Raw genomic sequence first — 18,697 nt, 5'->3', positions numbered from 1 at the left:
AGATACAAAAGCCTGTAGTTTAGGATGTTGTGGAGTTTTTGAAAACCAATTGTGCAAAGTCCATGTACAGTTAATGCAAGTCTTCTTAAACAGTACAGTACAGCATAGCATATATATATATATACTGTATATAGTTGTTTTTTTGTTTATAAAATGACTTGATGGATATTGTAACATCAGTGAAGTCGAAAGAAGATTCCTTGCCTGTGTGCTGAGTGTCTGAAGTCATAAGACTCTCTTCTGAAACAGACAAATGGCTTACACTACTTAAAATTGCCCTAAAGGATGTCCCGTTTTTGTTGGACCAGCTGTATGCGGTCATGGGATGTGCTTTGTTGATGTAACATGTGCTGAGCATACTTATTATGGTCACATCCAGTATCGTCTCACACACTCTTTCTTTCTCTCTCTCTGTCTCTCTCACTTTCTTTCTGTGTGTGTGTGTGTGTGTGTGTCCAGAGGGAAAACCCTGCCTTCACTTCCTGACACATCTGGCCACAGGCAGATAGAGCACGAGCGAGCGGAGAAAGTGGATTTTCCCCTGCCACCTGACAGGATGCGTCTCTGTTCTTTGACCTCCCTTCCACGCTTTGCACAGGGGACGGAACTCAATTAGCTGTCCAAACTAACGCCGGACGGACAGGGGAAGGCAATTGTCCTGGCAACAAAGTCAGACAAACTTTGCCATTAAAAGGTTTTCCTGTCAGAGATGTACAAACTTCTTCTAATTAGGCAGTTGTAATCTGAGGTCACTGTCTGATTACTGGCATAGATATATCTTTTACAAAGATGTACACCTTTGTAAAATCATCAGACAAACTAGCTAACTGCCCTATTCTTTCATAATGGTGTGAAGAGCAGTCTGAACCAGAACCAGAAGATAAAGACGATCAAGACATTTTCTTAATCCCTAAACCATCCTTGGACTTGGACTGCAGTTTGAAACTGTTCTTTAGAAGCCCTGAACTGAACGGAATGTTTGATGAGTTTCAAATCACAGTTTATCCCCTGTCTTCTTTGCATGAATCAATTCAGAGATAAGAGCGCAGAGAATAACAGGCCCACCAACCAAGCTAACTATTACAGATTTACTGAGTACAGAGGCCTGAAGCTTTCTCTGTTTATATCATTATTTACTACTTGGGAATTTTAGCAAGGCTTATCACAATAAAAGGGTAGACAGAGCATGGCTAGGTGAATCTGTGGCTTTCAGACAAACAAAAAGTGGCATTGTTGAGGCAAGAATACAACAGGCGAATGCTCTCCCTCGCAAAGATTCTGTGGGTCAAAGGTCGGACTTTTCAAAGTAATGAATAGCTGAGATGTTTATTTTCTTGCTTTTTAGTAGTATTTCCCCCCCCTCTTGCCAACAAATACAGTTCATTCAAATTCTTCTCAAGATTAAATTAATTTCGAGAGCAGCACCCAGGCCTTTTAAAAACAACCTTGGTGTTTTATCCAACTGCTTGTTCTTTCCCTAGAGAATCCTTAAAAGCAGGCCCTGAACTTCCTCCCACTAGCCATCTATTCTGTCCTGACATTAGGCAACTCATCAAGTTGAATGAGTTTAATGTTTTTTTTTTTTTTTAAATATCCAAAAAAATATGCAAAATTACACGACATATGAACAGTACAATTAAAGATAAAAAGAGAATGTCTCAAGGTTTGTTATTTGGTCATGAGTGAATGGGTTTGAGTCACCTTCATCTTTTATTCTGCTGTTCAGTTGTATCTAAAAAATGCAGTTATACCATTGGTTCGGGTTGTCTTTTGAGAAGCACTGAAATGTGTAGTCCCTCCAGTCAGTGAAGGACTTCTGGTTTTGTGCTCCTGTCAACATGCATGGCCTGACAGACAAGGTTGACTCGAACTCTTATCAGATTTTCAATGTGTTGACAGTTTTGCCATCTAAAAAAAAAAAAAAAAAAAAAGATTTGAACATACACTCTTCAAAACGTAAAGTGCCAGAGGACAATGCTCATGTCTCACGCTTACCTCTAAACCAATGTGCTGGAGTATACAGTCTTCAGCAGAGAGGGCGATCCTGAGGTCTCTCTCATTCACCATTTCAATATCCGCTCTCAGTGAAGGTAATGTCTCAAGGCGCTTCGTTTATATTTCAGTGAAATACAGTAAATCTGTTTGTTGAGCTTCTAGTGTTACCTGATGAAGAACCTCCAAGGGGAGGAGGTGCTGTCACTTGACATCTGTATACAGTCCAGCCCGTTTCAGAGACCTCCGGAAGGAGTGTTCATCCCAAACACACACATGAGCAAGGCCATCACCGTGTATGGATGAATTCACGGAATGGAAGAGATATGTGGGGGTTGTGTTGCGACTCGCGTAGACTTGCTTTGTGTTGCTCTGTCGCTGTCACATGCGATCGTCTGGTGAAATAGAGCTTCAAGTTGTAAAGTAATACATGAGGTTAACAGTGAATGACATTATTATCTTTTTGTGCATAGCCTTGCAAAGTAAAAGAAAGTTGTTGACCGACAGATCACACACACACACTTTATTTGTGCAATCGTACATTACATTTACCTCATAATACCTACTTTATCATAAAATTGCAGTAAATAATACAAAGAATAACTGTATACCTAACCGCTAATACGCCGTGCTATAGCATTACTAAACTATGGAAATAGGCTTCCAACCTTGGGCACAAAAATAAATAATATATATAAAAAAAGATATAATAATTATGTTAGTCAGAAGACTCATTTGGAACATTCTGTCGCCTGTCTGTTGGGCCTGAGCAGACAGTACACAGGGGCAGAGGGGATAAAGTGATCAGCGCCTTCTACCCCTGAGCAGGGGTGGGGGGGTAGATCAACACGGTTGGGTGGGTGAGCACAATTGTTTCACACAGGCTGTGTTTACAGAGCGCAGGTCCCAGCACGTGTGTCACCGAGACAGCGGGATTACGGTGCACATCCTGAACCCTGCATCGCTGCGAGCTGGATAATCCAGCCGTTGACAGTTTGTTAAATGCAAGAGCCACTTTCTGGGTTCATCAGAGCACTGCTCCGCCGTGAGCAGATTATCGGCGGCTAGTGGATCTCATGTGCTCTGGACGGCCTGGTCAGGGGCCATCACTGAAGGGTTTAAGGGATTAATGCACAATGATTTTTTTTCTCTCTCCTCCTCCTCCTCCTCCTCCTCCTCCCTCTCTGTCCGATACTCAATCCACCCAGCCCTTGATGAAAAAAAATAAAACCCGTTGGCCGTCGCGTACAGTCATCTGCTCGGTGCGCTGGCGTGCACTTTCCACCTCCGTCCCCGTGCACATGTTTACACGTCTGTTTGTGACATGCCGCTATTGAGATGATTGCTTGGCTTATTGTTTTCTATTCTTGGCTATTTAAATATTTTCATACTACAGTACTATTACAGTAGCTTTACCCAGGCCTGGTGACAGACGGGGGCCACCAGGCAGAAATGTGTTTTGCATCCTCTTTGTGTTGTCTGGAAGCTAGACTGGAGGCATCCGAGCAGTCTGAGGAGCCGAACGAGGTAGAATCCTCTCCTTTATACCCATCACAGGCTCAGGTTAGGCTGTGGCTCTTACCAAGAGGAGTGGGTGGAGGGGATAGAAGAGAGGAAGATGGGGAGAGAGAGAGAGGGGTAGAGAGAGAGGGAGGGAGGCAGGGAAGCGAAGGGTCGAAGGCTAAGTCCCTGTTTAAAGACACCACGAGCCCTGCCGCATCAACAGACAGGCCATTTGGGCGTGCGCTCTGGATGAGCTGTAATTTCCCATCTGCTTTATGGCCATTTTCTGATCCCTGGGCTCTTGTCAGCCGGCTCCCCTGCACAGATATCATCAGTAATATAAGGAGGGCCAGGCCTGCTCTCCTGGCCTTAAAAGGTACTCGGCTGCAGCCCCGGCTCAGAGCATGGCTTAAGGAGCCGCGGAGCACAGGTCACAAGTAAACGCTTCACAAACACTGTATCGGATTGCACATATTACGCGGCTTAAAACAACCTCGGATCGGTCAATTAGAAAATATGTGACTTCTGTTGGACCGGCTTCCCCTCCCTACTCCCCTGATACTCAACTACCTTTAATTACTTCCTGGTACACTAAGCGACAAAGCAGAGGGTGGGCCATTCCGGGAGGCTCCACGTGCGTTTACGCGTCTATAAAACGGGTTTCAGATAGATGAGCTGTGTTTCATGGCTAGAGCAACCTCGCCAGATCATCCGACGAAAATGAGATGTGTCTCATAAATGGTCTCTCACTTGATAAGAATAGTGAGGGAGAGAAAAATCGCCATTAATGTTTTACTCCGATGCCCTTAAACCCGCTTGCCTGGGACAACATTACACGAAAATACCTTTTTGGTTTACAGGGGCACCATATAATGGTCAGAATAAAAGTTTATTACAGGCGGGATATTTTGGAAGCCCCACTTCAGATTGTATAATCCAGCAGTCCAGAGCAGCGAGTGGTAATGCCTCTCTGTGTATGCCACAGCTCTTTTTTTAAGCTCTTTTTCTCATTACCGGCGAGCAGAACCTTGGCATGTGTAATGACTTATGAATACCCCTGTTAAGTGGGATATGTACAGAACAGCGTGGGCCCTGGCCTGGCCGGCAGCGGTGCCGTTGTGAGTTCTAATATGAAACATTAACTTGGCTCGGCTGCCGCATCCCAACACATGTTATTGTTTGTTGCCAAACGGCCCTTTAATTGCGAACAACGGTAAATCTGAGCTGAAATAATTGCCAGACTAGTTGAGAACATGTGTTCATGTCCCGTGTCTAACTTGTCCCAGGTTAGTTTTTGTTGCTTCCAGTTTTGTTTATCTTGTTGACTTTTTTTTTTTCCGATCACTACTGTTAAAGAGAGCTACCCATTTGCTGTGCAGGAGACATTTATATTTATATTTAAAGTTGAAAATGTTTATGTTATATGTAATGAGGTCTGGCCAAAATGTCGCCATACAATGAACTACAATACACTATAATATTGGGTATTACTGATTCACTAGATCCATTTAAATATTCATTTGAATGTAAAGTCCTTCTGAGCTACTTTAAAGAGGTTCTCACCATTGGGAGGTTCTGAGGACATCCGCGTGGTCTTGTCTGTAGTGTATATGTTTGTTTTCCTGGCAGCGAGCCTTTCCATCCGAGGCCTGACCCTTGGGCTGTCACACAATTATTATACACTAGGAGTAAATACAAGAGTTGTATTTGCACAGGTGACTTCATTTGCGGGGTTTTTAAACATCTCTTTGGAATTTCCTCCTCCGTCGTTCCCACTCCCTCCATCTCATCTCGCAAATCAGAGCCATGCATCCCTTTTCCTGTCTCTCACGTTACATTTCCGTTCCCTTTTCCCACTATCTCTCCCTCGCTCGTTCTCTCTGCCTCTCTTGTTTTCCTAAACCGCCAACACTCCCTCCTTGCCCCTGCACTGTTTCATTATTAGTTCTTCATAATCTCTGCTTTCTGCCCGAGATCCCAATCTCATCTGCCTCAGACCCCCCCCCCCCCCACACACACACACACACACCCCATCTTAAACCCCCACACGTCTATTTTTCTTCCTCTGTCTCTCATGGCTCTCATCCCACTGACTGTCTCCCCTCTGGGTTTCTTCCTCCACATCTCTTAGTAAACCCAGCTGTTTCCCTCCATTCCCCCCCACCCCTTCTATTTTCTCTTCTCTCTCTCTCTCTCCTCCCACTAAATATATAAATATAACTGCTGGCCCACATGAGTGCAGGGGGAAACCACCGCATTTGCGTATGGGAGGATTACACTTAAGACAATAAAAGTCTTTGAGCTGGATGAGTCCTTGTGCGGGTTGCCTATCCAGCTGCGTCTCCTCAGCCGCGATACACTTCACTTGTATAACACGCTCATTAGTTACTCAACACCCCGATGCTCGGCCTGACAAGGAGATCCCGATGACAGTCTTTCCCCACCCTGCCCCGCTCCTACATGCTCCGAAAAAACCTCCCACCATGAGCGCCTTCAGCACCACCCCAGTCCTGTTCCTGAGAACCGTCCAACACCCCCTCTCTGTCATTAGGGCCTGAGTCGTTACTTTTTGTGGAAATATTTTTTTTTTAGTTTGTTTGAGACGACTGTAGGAAGCCCCAACCAAGTCAATTTGGTTGGGAGCTTTTACGATAGTATTACACTAATCCCACTTAAGCTTGTGGGTGCCCTCACGGAAAGAGGCCTGCACAGTCAGTGTAATTATTTGATGTCGGTTGGTTAACTGTTTCACTGACAATGATGAGAAAAAGATCAACACACATTAGAGCTCACACTTAGCATATCAGCTTGCAGAGAGGAGCTGTATCCTCATGATTCACACGAGAATAATGAAACTGAGATAGATATATTTATGTGTTAGTAACACTAATGACGTGGGCATGTGCTTTCCAGGAATGCATGTAGGATAGTCAGAGGTTCCTGAACTCCTGACCAATGGAACTTTTTTTTGCACTTCATTTTTTTCCTTGTCTCTGTAGTCTTCAACCTGTATTATAAGCTTGTTGCAGTTTTGCACTACCTGCCGCTGTACAAGGTGTGCACTATGAGTCACACATTTGAACAAACAGAGAACGTTGCTTGTAAAAACTGGCTCACCCTTTTCTCTGACCGTTTCGTTTCACGCCGTCGTTATCTAGATCTGCACGTCCCCTGCTTAGTACTGGGTGTGTGGAGGTGATCTCACAAACGTTTTATCTCTCCCAGAAAGTGTGTTTGTGGAGTTTCCTGAGCGCCAGCACACATCAGCCCACCTCCGCACACACACACACACATGCACACACACACACACACAGACACACACACCTGCTATTGCATGCTGGGACACGAGGGCAGCCAGAGCTCAGCCAAGGTCTCTAAAGGGAGCGGTGAATTCCCTGAGGAGAACTTGTCCTTGTGGGTGACATTGAGGCAGGCCAGGACACTAACATAATACATCACATACATGGCCGCCTAAAGTAAGGCATGCACAGGTCACCTTTTTTTCCCAGCGTTATTTGTGCCCACAGGTCCTGAAATGTTCATTGAGTGGTTAAAAATAGCGCGAGATGAATACTGTTTGGGATTGTAACTGTGAAAGGTTAAGGCTGGGGAGAGAATGTGCTGTTTGACACAGGTATGTTGTCCCTCCAGATATCCCTCTGTGTTTTGCAGCTGCGAGTTGGACTTGTGATAACTCTTGACCAAACAGCTCACAAGGTGTGTTTGTGAAGTCGATGCGGTGTGACTTAATCATCCATTGTTTCCGAAACACAATAAATCAATAAAGTTCAAAAGCGCCAGTTGACTTGTTTGCATAGGGATTTATTTGCCATTTAAATATATGACACACCAGTGTTGTCAGGGTTAAGTTGCTCCTTTTAACCTGGGTACTAGCCCTTAGTATTTGACTGTTTGACTTTTTGAATACAAATTGTTTATATAATATCAGAGCATTACTCACATAATCACTGCAGCAGATAACATTCCCTTTTTTTACGGTTCAGTGGAACCAGCATTTCCTGAAGGCCTGACCTGCTGCCATTTTCTCAGTGAAGTTCAGTGCGGAGAGCCGATGTCAGAGTACAAGACTGTACACCAAAACACCCTCCTCTACACACACAGACACACACACACACACACACACACACACACACACACAGATACACACACAGATACACACACACACACACACACACACCTCCTCCCTCCCTCTCTTCTATGAGCTCCATTTCAGGAATGCAAATGCCTAGGGCCTGGGACAAGGAATGATTTATCTCCTCATCCATCCTTGCACACATCTGCCTGTGTGTGCCCTTGTGTCTGCTTGCCTGTTGCTCCCTCCCTCCCTCCCTCCCTCCCTCCCTCCCACTCTCCCTCCTCCTCACTCTCTCTCCTTCCCTTCCTGCCTTTGCTGCAAACAGATCTGTCTCTCCAGAGACATGGGACCCCCCCCCCCCCCAACCCAAACCCCTTAAACCCCCAACCCCCTCGCCTCAGCTCTCAGCCGCCCCCTTGCTTGCCCTGGAGTGTTGGAGTGTGCCCAGGGCGTCCCAACAGCAGTCGCTGACCCCAAGGGCCTAGTCCTTCGCCCCCAGTGGGTCAGGCTAGTTCGGGGGCCACAGGAGGAGATCCCCATTGGAGGGTGGTGTGTGTGGGGGGCCACCCATCCAATCCCAGCACCCGCCCTTTGGAGTTACCAAGTCACGGTGAGCAAACGTTTAAGTCAGATGCTGGCGTGAAAAAGAAAAGAAAAGTGACCTGATAGCCACACTTTGGCTCCTGTCAACGAGTATTATCCTCACAGGGAAGAGGAAGAGTGGAACAAGCAGGCCGTGCTGTGTGGACAAACAGAGCGAGCAATGAAGACCATACAAGTTGGCCTCTTCTTGAGTTAGACCTTGGAGGGATGGGGGTGGGGGGTGGGGGGGTTCATAACAGAGTCTCTGACATGCTTGTGCTACCAACAGCACCATCGCTATCAAAGTGAGTGTTTAGGATGCAGGAGGATGTCATACACTTCCTATGCAGTCGCATACCACCAGGGAACGGTTCACATGGATACCTGCATCTACACAGCTCACTTTCAACTCCCTCCCCCACCTCCCACCCCCACCCCTCCCCCCAGTTGTCATTGCCTTTGGCCTCCTTGACCAACCCCCCACTCTCATACACGCCACCCTCACCACCCTCCACCCGTCCCCATCCTGATCCCTCATTTCCCAGTCTACAGTAGTGCGGAGGGCCTGCTGAGAAATGGCCGCCTGCTGTGGGGTCAGGTGTTATTTATCACGCCCGTCTGGGCCGCGGACTTGACATTCGGAGAAGGCGCTCAGCGCTGCCATTGTAATTGAGTCTCCTTGTCTTTTCTAGGACACCAGCAGATATAACTATGTCAGGACACCTCGCCGCTATATATTACCCGGCTCAGGGAGGAAGACAAGGGGCGAGTTATCATTTGGCGTCAGCTAAACAGACGAAGGGGGACCCATGTGGGCCATAAGGTACTGTAGAGCTGTGTGCTGCCACTGGAAAAAAAGATGCTAGCAAGGCAGCACAAAGGCAGCACAAGTTCAAGCTGAATTAAAGAGATGTAGAAAAGGGCCACTAATGGCTGGTCACATATTTTATCCGTGATGCATACGCCGTGCTATATCATACCCGCAGTGGCGTTAACCGTAATCAATCTCAAAGATAAACAGTTTCTCCCAAAACCGCTATAAAAACCTAATGTTTCACATTAAGGGACAGGTCACTGGTGTTCAGCGTTAAAATGTCTCTGCTTTTCTTTCTTTTTTGCCGAGCTGACCTTAAGCAAACAACTGAAGGAGATGCTCTGCTCAGCCGCGGTGTGTGTGTGTGTGTGTGTGTGTGTGTGTGTGTGGGAGGGGGGGGGGGGGTGTCAATGTTGTGCTGAATTTGACCTCTGTGCAGAAAACCTTGACTTTATCACAGCAGAATGCAGCCCTCGCAGGTCAAGAACACAGCTGTGACACAAAGAGAGAGAGCGAGCGAGAGAGCGAGGCAAAAAAGATGAAATCAGGCCAACCCCTTTGCACTATGTTGACATTTATGGGGCAAAGGCCCTGTGCACATTTGTGGAGGTCATCGGAAAGTAAACACCTATTAATGGTTACCTGCCTGACGAGCAGATAAACAGGTCATGGTAATGATTAAGCTTAAGCTCGTTGGGTTACAGGCCATGTGTGCTCCAAAGCACGGAGGGCAGAGACGAGAGCAGGTCTGTGCTGACGATGTGGTGCAAGAAAGAAAGAGAGAATGAAAGAGAGAGGGAGAGAGAGAGTGTAGAGTGTAGGTATAATCGTTTTAGGACAGCGCCCTTTGACCCGTGATGTGTGAAAGTAGTAGCGGCAAGGGCAGCGCACAGCCCAGACCTGGTCCTCTGAGGAGGGCGGCGCACAGGCCTGGAGGTAGAGGAAGGGCAGTTAAACAACGGCTGTCAACAGCCATCAGGCCACTCATGCAGGTACTGAGGAGTGGGTGGGTTGTTGTGAGAAGAGGAGGAGGAGGAGAAGAAGAGGCAAGAGAAGGGGGAGAAAAGCACACACACACACACACACACTCAAGTTCACAAGGCCATTTTCAGCCCAGGGAGAAAGTAAACTGAGCGAAACTGCACAAGCTGCAACTTATCAGCCCGCCTGCATGCCAGAGGTTTTTTTTTTTTTCAAGTGTGTGTGTGTGTGTGTGTGTGTGTGTGTGTGTCTGTCTGTCTGTCTGTGTCTGTGTCTGTGTATGATGAGACAGAGGGAGAGAATGAAACCGCCTGCTTGTAAGTGGGTTTGTAGGTATTTCTGTAAAAAAAATTAAATCAGTATGCAAATATGTGACTGTGTGTAAAACCTAAAAAAAACAGTCCTTGGCTAAAAATTGAAATTGAATTCTTGGAAAGACATTGTCACGTCCTGTTTTACCACGTTCCCTCCATTGTTCACTGTGATCAAAATCACTGGCAGAAAAAAATCAGATAATAATAAAACATGTTACCTTGGTCATACAATTGTCAGATTGCTGGAAAAAAGGACAAAAAAAACCCTCAAGGCTACTTCAAGGCTGCCACTACCATGACACGGGCCATGCAATTCACCGTGCATCCGCTCCTTTCAAGCGCAGGATCCATCAGTCTTTGGTGGTCTCAGAGCTGGGCTGAGGGTAATCATAAGCATCGCTGGAATTTGCCATCTTTTTTGGCCGGCGTGGAAATCTGTTGTTGATTTTTTTTTCTCTCTCTTTTTTTTTTTGTTGAGGAAACGCGACGCTCCTTCTCATTGTTCGCCCCCATGCTACTGACACTTGAGTAATGTGTCAGCTTACTTCGGCATGAGCCATTTCAACAGTTGATCATCCGTAACCCCAGTGGCACGAAGCTCATGAAATTTAGAGAGAGAGAGTGTGTGTGTGTGTGTGTGTGTGTGTATGTGTGTGTGTGTGTGTGTGTATGTACAAGGGTGAAACAGAGAGAGAGAGAGAGTGGGAGAATAAAGCCCAAATTTGTCCTTCTCACTGGTTTTCCGAGTGCCAGAAGGACCCTCTGTGAACTGTGGGAGAGTGTTTCGAATGTCATGCTCTCCAATCATGTTTCACTCCTTTTCTTTCCGATGAGTGTTGACTCTGCCCGCACAAGTGGAGGGGATCCGCCAGCACAGAAAGGAGTTGAATGTAGAGGTGGCAGGGTTTCTAATTATTCAATGGTAATTTCGTCATTACATATTAAGGAAGGACAACTTCACCCATGCAGAGAGCTGTGCAGCATTTGTGGGTTTTTTTTCTCTGTTTACCTGCTTTGCACTTTGAATATCAAGGATATGTGTAGATCAATGGAATGTTCCTGGCGATGCTATCATACAGTGACATTAGAGCATTAGAGTCAGGTGATTTTCTTATTAGGTGTTTTTAAACAATACGCGATCTACGTGTGCAGATGTGGGAGGTAGGATCTGGGACCTATCTGGGACCTCTTAAAAAGCTTTGCACCTTGCTTAATTTCAAGAACTCACAAGCTAATTTTTGTTTGTTTGAATATAGGCAGTGGGGTCACCCTCTGAATGAATGGATTAAGTCTCTCTCTCTCTCTCTTTCGCTCCCTCTCTCTGTCTCTCGCTCTTTCTCTCCCACCCTTTGCCCCATCCCACCCCAAACCACTAAAATTTCAAGATCTGACCTTTGCCCCCTTCTGTCACTCGGTCTTAGATCGAAGTTTGACTTGAGAACATCTGGAAATTCCAGCAGGAATCAAATGAGAAGGGGGAGAATGTGACATGATTCACTTTTTTTCTCCCATGGATCCTAGTCAAGATTATATATACGCCGGGCGGGTTCATATTTATAAAGCGCGACGGCAAATGAAGACAGTCATTCTCTTATCCATGAAGCGTGTCATTATTCATGCTCCTATAAAAACCCTATCGTTTTAAGTCTTTCAGCGCACAATGCAGTATGTGACAGACTATTTATTTAAATGCTGGTTTACACCAACACGTTGACTTACTCCTTACTCATGAAGGCATAATTTACATTCATAAAATAACTCATCATCTTTAATACCCCGAGGCCTTGAAAGAGGTTCGGAGGAAAACTTATTGTCGCCATATGACTTCACTTAACGCCAGCATTCCTGTGTGACGCTTAGAGTGTTTATCTGTGCCATTTGGGACGCGCTGGGTCAAGCAGCAAGAGGACGTTGCACAAATCATGTTGTGGTATGCTAATTCCGAGGGTCATGGGTAACCTTACTGACTACAGTCGTGTTAATTAAGAAATGAGATGTTTTCATTGTCATGAGCCCTCGAGCCCAAGATTGCAATCACAAACCCAATAGACAAGACAGAGAGAGAGAGAGGGAGGAAAAACATACTTTTGTTGAGGCGAGGAAATAACCCCCCCCCCCCCCCAACCCATGATATAAATAACCACAGAGTGGGAGAGCTGTACAAGTCTATTTCACCCCGGAAAAAATTGTTACGTTAAAAAAAGGGGGGGAAAAAAAGAAAAAGGAAGAAAGGAGAGGGTCATCTGGTTTCCATTAGGAAGATAAAATGGTTCACTTGGAGCCTTTTACCAGGCTCTTTGTTACTGGGAGGCGTCCATACAGCTCTCTCCATCATCAGTCAGTTGACACAACATTAAAGACTTCAAACGGCCGCGGCCAGGTCCCTTAATCAGAAACTAATTGTAATAGATACTGGGGGAGTGCTAACACTCTGACCGCTTGGGCTGGTACCAGTGGGCCAGAGCTTGAGATAGCATTAAACACAACACAGGCGTGATAGCTAGGACAGGGCAAGGGGGGAGAGAGGGAGGAGGGTCAAGAAAGGAGAGAAAAAAAAGAAGTGTGAAGTGCACGGCGTGGCTGAAATGGCACATGCACTCTGAAACTATACTCTCCCTCTGATAAGTTCAGTGAGAGCCTGTCAAGCTGGGTTAGTTAGCAACACCACAAGAAAAAAGAGGAATTTCCAAACAAAACATGAAAGTGGTCCCATCGAGGCGGTTGGGAACGGGCAACACAGGCCGGGAGAAAATGTCAGTTTGGATCAAGAGCCGTGCTGGCCGACGAGCAATTCCCACCAGAGTTACGCCATATTCTTTTCTTCTCAACAAACTCTGGGAAGTCCCCTGAGAAGGGTCTATGACACATTTTTTACAGGCATGTGTAAGCTATCGAGATAAAAATAGTAAAATGAGACTTGTGTGCTTGATATAAGGTCACTCACTTTAACATTACTTAGAGGCATATTTCTCTGAATAGGCTGTATTCAAAGCGACTGGATGAACCGCCTTACATAACTGACTAAAAGTTGTGCGTTTGATTATTATATTCATATTCCGTGGTGTTGTCAACAATCTATTTTCAGGCGTATACACAGCATTGTGATGGCCAGTCAATACAGCACCCTATAGTAAGTGTCATTCAAATAAAATTAAAAAATTAAAATGTGCTTAGCTTTTCCTGCTTTCTTCTCCCTTTCATCTTTTTATGAATAGTCAGGCATTGTGCATTACCCATATGGAATGACAAATGAAAAGTAGTACCTTTTCCCCCAAAACTGTATCACAGAATCTGGCCAATGTTCATTACTCAGCAAAGCTAGCATGTGGTTTTAATGTTCACCGCTGTGTGGATTGTAACTATTCAGATTTCTGTGGCACCCCAGTGGCTTAGTGCTTTCACTGGATCATGTTTACACACACACACACACACCTACACACACTCACACACTCACACACACACACACAGAGGAATGTGGGTTAAGCTGACTCTGAGTAGGGGTTAATATCTATACTCACAGCCAGCTGTGCCTGCCTCATGAGGCTCAGGCTTCATGGCCAGGAAGAGGGAAAAAACGCTCTGAACACACACTAATGTTCTAATGTTCAGAACAGCCCAACAGATCAAATGGGTGCGGGCTGATTGGGGATAAAACTGTATGGCATTACATGTTTGCAGAAGAGTTGGCAAGTCAGGGAAAAGTGATATAATGCCTTTTATTGTGGTTAGTGTGTGTGTGTGTGGGTGTGGGTGTGTGTGTGTGTGTGTGTGTGTGTGTGTGTGTGTGTGTGTGTGTGTGTGTGTGTGTGTGTGTGTGTATGTAAGTGTGTGTGTTAGTGTGTATGCCATCCCTACATGTGTATGTGTGCCAACCTAAGTGTGTGTGTATGTGTGTGTGTGTGTGTATATGTATGTCTTTTCATTTCTGCACGCAAATTTGTGTACAGATATATACCAGGTGCTAGGTGCTCAATCCATAATGCGGATCACTCAGTGTCCTGGTATGCAGTCCACCTCTTAAAGATTGGAAGTCATCAGACATCACAGGGTTTAATTAAACTAATTGACTCGTTTGCATTTTTATGAGTGATTGTCAGGAGCATAGCAGGAGTCCTTCTCTGTAAGACAGATAGGAACTTTGATTTTTTTGTGTTTATGTGTGTGTGTGTGTGTGTGTGTGTGTGTGTGTGTGTGCGTGTGTGTACCTACATACCTCCGTGTGTGTGTGTAGTAACCTCCTTGACATTTCACTGTTTAGCATATTGGGATCGCTGTGGAGGACCGTGTCTGGGAGTAGTGTGGGCTGTCCTGTCAGAATGATCCATCATGTGACCCTATCTGTGTGAAATGATTGAGCTAGGTATTAGGCCCACAGATACACTTGTCTTGATCACACTGTCTGTCCCTTTGGCATGGCCCATTCCTCCACCGTCCATCAGCCAGCCTCTTAATGAGCCTCTGTCCCCCCTTGCAGACTCATCGCCACCGTACCAGCTGACCATCAGCTGACCATGTGATGGATCTGGCAGTGGTCAGGCGGGGAGGCAGCGCCGGACTTAACTTGGAGGTCGAAAAGGTGCAGGGAACAAAGTGAGCTGGAAATCAATCCTACACCGTCTTTCACGTTACACTGGCTACTCCTTTCTTTCCTTCTGCCTTTTTTTCGTCCTGGTTTTAGTGCAGTTATGCAAGCAAAGAAGGAACAAACACAATCATAGTAGGAACGAATTCATATTGTGAGCATTTTGCTATTTGCTAGAGACGAAAAAGTTAGAATGTTTAAAAAACATTTTTTGATTAACATAGAATCCGACATATTTGGACAGGAACTTCCTCCTGTTCCTAATTCCCATACCAGCATCCAGGCTTCAGCCACCTTGCCACCACAGCCACCAGGCTTGGGCCCTGCAGTCCCCCACTCAAGCTGTATTTACATATGACACCACTCCCTGTTGTAGGGTCACAAAGAGCAACATTTCAATGGTTAAACGTTTAAGGGCCAGTAAACCCTAAAATAAACACGCTCAAATGAGGCAATTCAGAGGACCGTCTTCAGCTGTCTGCCATGGCTTGTTTTCCAGCACTGGCCTTTTTTCAATCCCTTTTCCTTTCTTTTTTTACTTTGAGGGGTACTTTCCAGGCGTCTAATATTTCCATGGGTGAAGAAAGAGGGGTGAGAACATAAACTGTACAAATGTGTCTGTGTGTGTGTGTATGTCTGTGTGTGTGTGTGTGTGTTTAAATGTATCTAAAAACTATGATATTCACACGTCCATACGTGCCTTTGTATGCACACACCAACAACTGGACTCAAAGTACAATTAAAACATATTCCGCCGCTCATTAGCGTATCATGGCTAGTCACCTCTCATTCTCTGCCAGTGATCCTTAGCATCGCATCTGGAGACATTTCCGTGTGTGGGGGAGGCCCGTGTAAAAGTCAGTTAAGCGCCCCTACACAACGCCTCTACACACCCTAGCGCCACCAGCCCCATCATGAGCGAAATGTATGCCTGAGCAATGTAATTGCGTGGAAAATGCATGCGGCTCCCACCTCTAGGCTCGCCACCCCGCCGCACTCCCCCGTGGATAACAAATGGGGCCTTTTCTCAGGGAATTGAGGCTAAACGATGGTTTCACTTAGAGAGCAAAGTGACTGTCCATCTTCATAACAGTGCTCTCCATCAAAGAGCAATGAAACCCATCCCATTCGACTGGCTCTGATTAAACACAGGCAATGGATATCCCCTCCGTGAAGGGCCCCGTTTAAAAAAAAAAAAAAAAAAGAAAGGATAGAGAAAAAAAAAAGAGAGAGAGCCAGCCCCTGTGTCAGGCTCGCACCTGCAACTATCAGCTTCTTCTTCGCCTGTAATAAAAAACCTCACACATCTGGCCGGGGCGCTGAGCCATGCTCCAGCCTGAGCCCAGCCCTGCATGAAAGCCACACACCTCCATTTGATTCGAATTACAAAATGCGTTTCTCATTGGGGAGGTCATCTGGAAAGCCCAGCAGGTCACCGAAGTGCAGTGGCCGAGGGCAGTTCTCTCTTTGTTTCCCCTTTGAACTTTTTCAACCAGCTTTTCATTCTGTTTTATTTTCATTCTGTTTCATTTTTTTTATTTTTTACGAAGAGCGAAGGACTGGGATAACGCTTAGGCAACTCCATTTGGAGATTTTCTTTTTTTCTTCTTCTTCTTCTAAAGATCAGCAGTGTTTTCATTTTAAGTCGTTTCATACTTCATGTTCAGCTGCTCTGCACGGGCCGTGTGTCAGGACCAGAGACTGGATTAGGACAAATATTCAAACCATTCTTTCCGCCATGGCTCAGTGGCTTCATGACCTCTGGCACAATGATGAACGTGTCAACGTATTTTCATGGGATGATCTCGAACAATTAAAACAAGCTTTTGACACTGTGAGTGAATAAACTCTGTGAAGTTTCACTGGCTGTGACGGGACTACACGTCAGTAAGAGTGCAGTGTTGTAACATGCTCAGCTTGCAACATGAAGACTGATTGCCAGATTATGGAGGAGAATGATGTATCCGTTGACATCTATCATTACTTTTTGGATCCCGCAATGAATTATATGGCCACAATGTGTCATGGGAATTTGTAATACCTTGACATTAGAAGTAAAACTATGTTTTTTATCTTGCTAACTTTTTATATTACGATAATAAGCTCTCAGAGCTATGCTTTATTGCATTCATGTAGCACAGCGAAGTAAGCAGGATAATGGCTGAAGAAGCTGTTGCTTTTATAGACAATAAATAATACTACATAGCATTGCCATATTTGTGACAAGTATTTCCTCTTGATTTATTCAGCTATCTGCTACCTATTACAGTGGAACAGATCCCTATGCATCGTGACTGCATAATCCAGTAGTATCGCCATGGCTGTGATCAATATATGCTATATGTGTCATTTGTTATAAGATGTGTTTATGATATAACTATATGACTTGTGTGTATTGAAACCCAATATCAAGGGCATTATGTTCATTGCTTAACCTTTGCACTTCAGGTCACATGTATGCGTTAGGGCTGTGTTTAGGTTCACTTAATACTTTGCACCATGTCTGATAAATGAGCATTTTCTGCCTTGTTGGCCTCGGCAGCTCTGCCAGCCCCGTAACTGTTATGAAAACGTCCTCTCAAACATTGTTCCTCTGTCCAGAGCTATCACAGTTAAAGTCATGGGACTGATGCAGAGATCCCTCTCCTCACAGCTCCGTGTGTCTTTCCCTGTTGTTTGTGCCGCATGGATGTGAACCCAGCTTCTGGCACCGTGAACAAAAGCATCCGAGTTTGTTGGAGAGCCATTGCTCGGACAGACAGTGAGATCTAGTTAGGCTTGTCGTGTCCGGGTGTTGGATTACCGTCGATTTCAAGGGGGGTAAAATCTTACACCGTCGAGGCTGCAGGCGTGTCGCATTGGCGACAAATCCAAAGATGAGTGCCACAGACAGGAACATTAGCCAGTGAGAAAACAAACGTGGGTCAACTGCATTAACCTAACGCCACACACACACACATACACACACACACACACACACACACAGAGAGACATACACACGCACAGACACATATCACAGCATGAAGGATTTCATCCCAGCCTCCCCACTGCTCTGACCCTGACAAATCTAAAGCCTCTTCTCTGGTGGACATGGAGGTCCTTAATAAGATTTTTTTCTATTTAGTGCCTATGAGTCTTTCTCTTGTGAGTGCTGCTCCTGCATGCCCCTCTGATCTCGGTTTGCTCCTCTCTCTGATAAACACCTCTGCTTCTGTTTGGGTTTGCTTTCTGTTGCATCTTTCATCACACACTATAGCCTGACTGTGTGGGTATTATGATGGTCTCCCTAGGTTATGCTTTATACAAAAAGAAATTCCAAATAAAATACAGACCATGTTAACGTGACCAATTGTATATCGGTGGGGAAATAACTTCTATGCAAATGTACATTTTGGTTATTAAACCAATTATTACACCTACTACTAGTAGTACAGTTTGCTCATGACAGCAAAGTACAGGACTGTTAGTGACAGCGACAGGTAAACCAGCCTCATGCCGATGCAACTTAGTGACACATTGGTGAACATTCAGAGTGCTTAAGCTAAACATACACTTTGCACTAAACCATTACTTAACCTCGCTGCTCCTTCTGCCCGACCGAATGTCTCTGTGTATGGTACACACAGCATTACAGCAACCTTGGGACATTAGCTAATGTCATTATCTCGTCTGTGAGGTCAAAAGGCCTAATCTGACGTTACAGGATTTGCTAAAGCGCAGAGTGATCTTATAGGGTAAACGGCTGGCGCGCTGACAAGAGTCTGGAATAACAGCCTTCGCATTGCGGCTATTTCCAGTGCTATCAATAGGCTTACGGCAACCCTACCTCACTG

At 45.4% G+C, this 18,697-nt stretch overlaps 1 long non-coding RNA gene across 1 annotated transcript; it reads right to left on the bottom strand.

The window, feature by feature from the left end:
- Positions 1 to 1,310: 1,310 nt before the first annotated feature.
- Positions 1,311 to 5,491, bottom strand: LOC116219970. The gene is made up of 3 exons (XR_004163381.2): positions 5,059 to 5,491; positions 1,996 to 2,387; positions 1,311 to 1,908 (listed from the first exon to the last, which is right to left on the bottom strand). It is a non-coding gene; the product is annotated as an uncharacterized LOC116219970 (long non-coding RNA).
- Positions 5,492 to 18,697: the final 13,206 nt, after the last annotated feature.

The sequence above is a fragment of the Clupea harengus genome, chromosome 3 (genome assembly GCF_900700415.2).
Source record: "Clupea harengus chromosome 3, Ch_v2.0.2, whole genome shotgun sequence".
Lineage (NCBI taxonomy): Eukaryota > Metazoa > Chordata > Actinopteri > Clupeiformes > Clupeidae > Clupea > Clupea harengus.
Note: the sequence above shows the minus strand (reverse complement) of the source record. Positions and strands in the feature narration are given on the sequence as shown.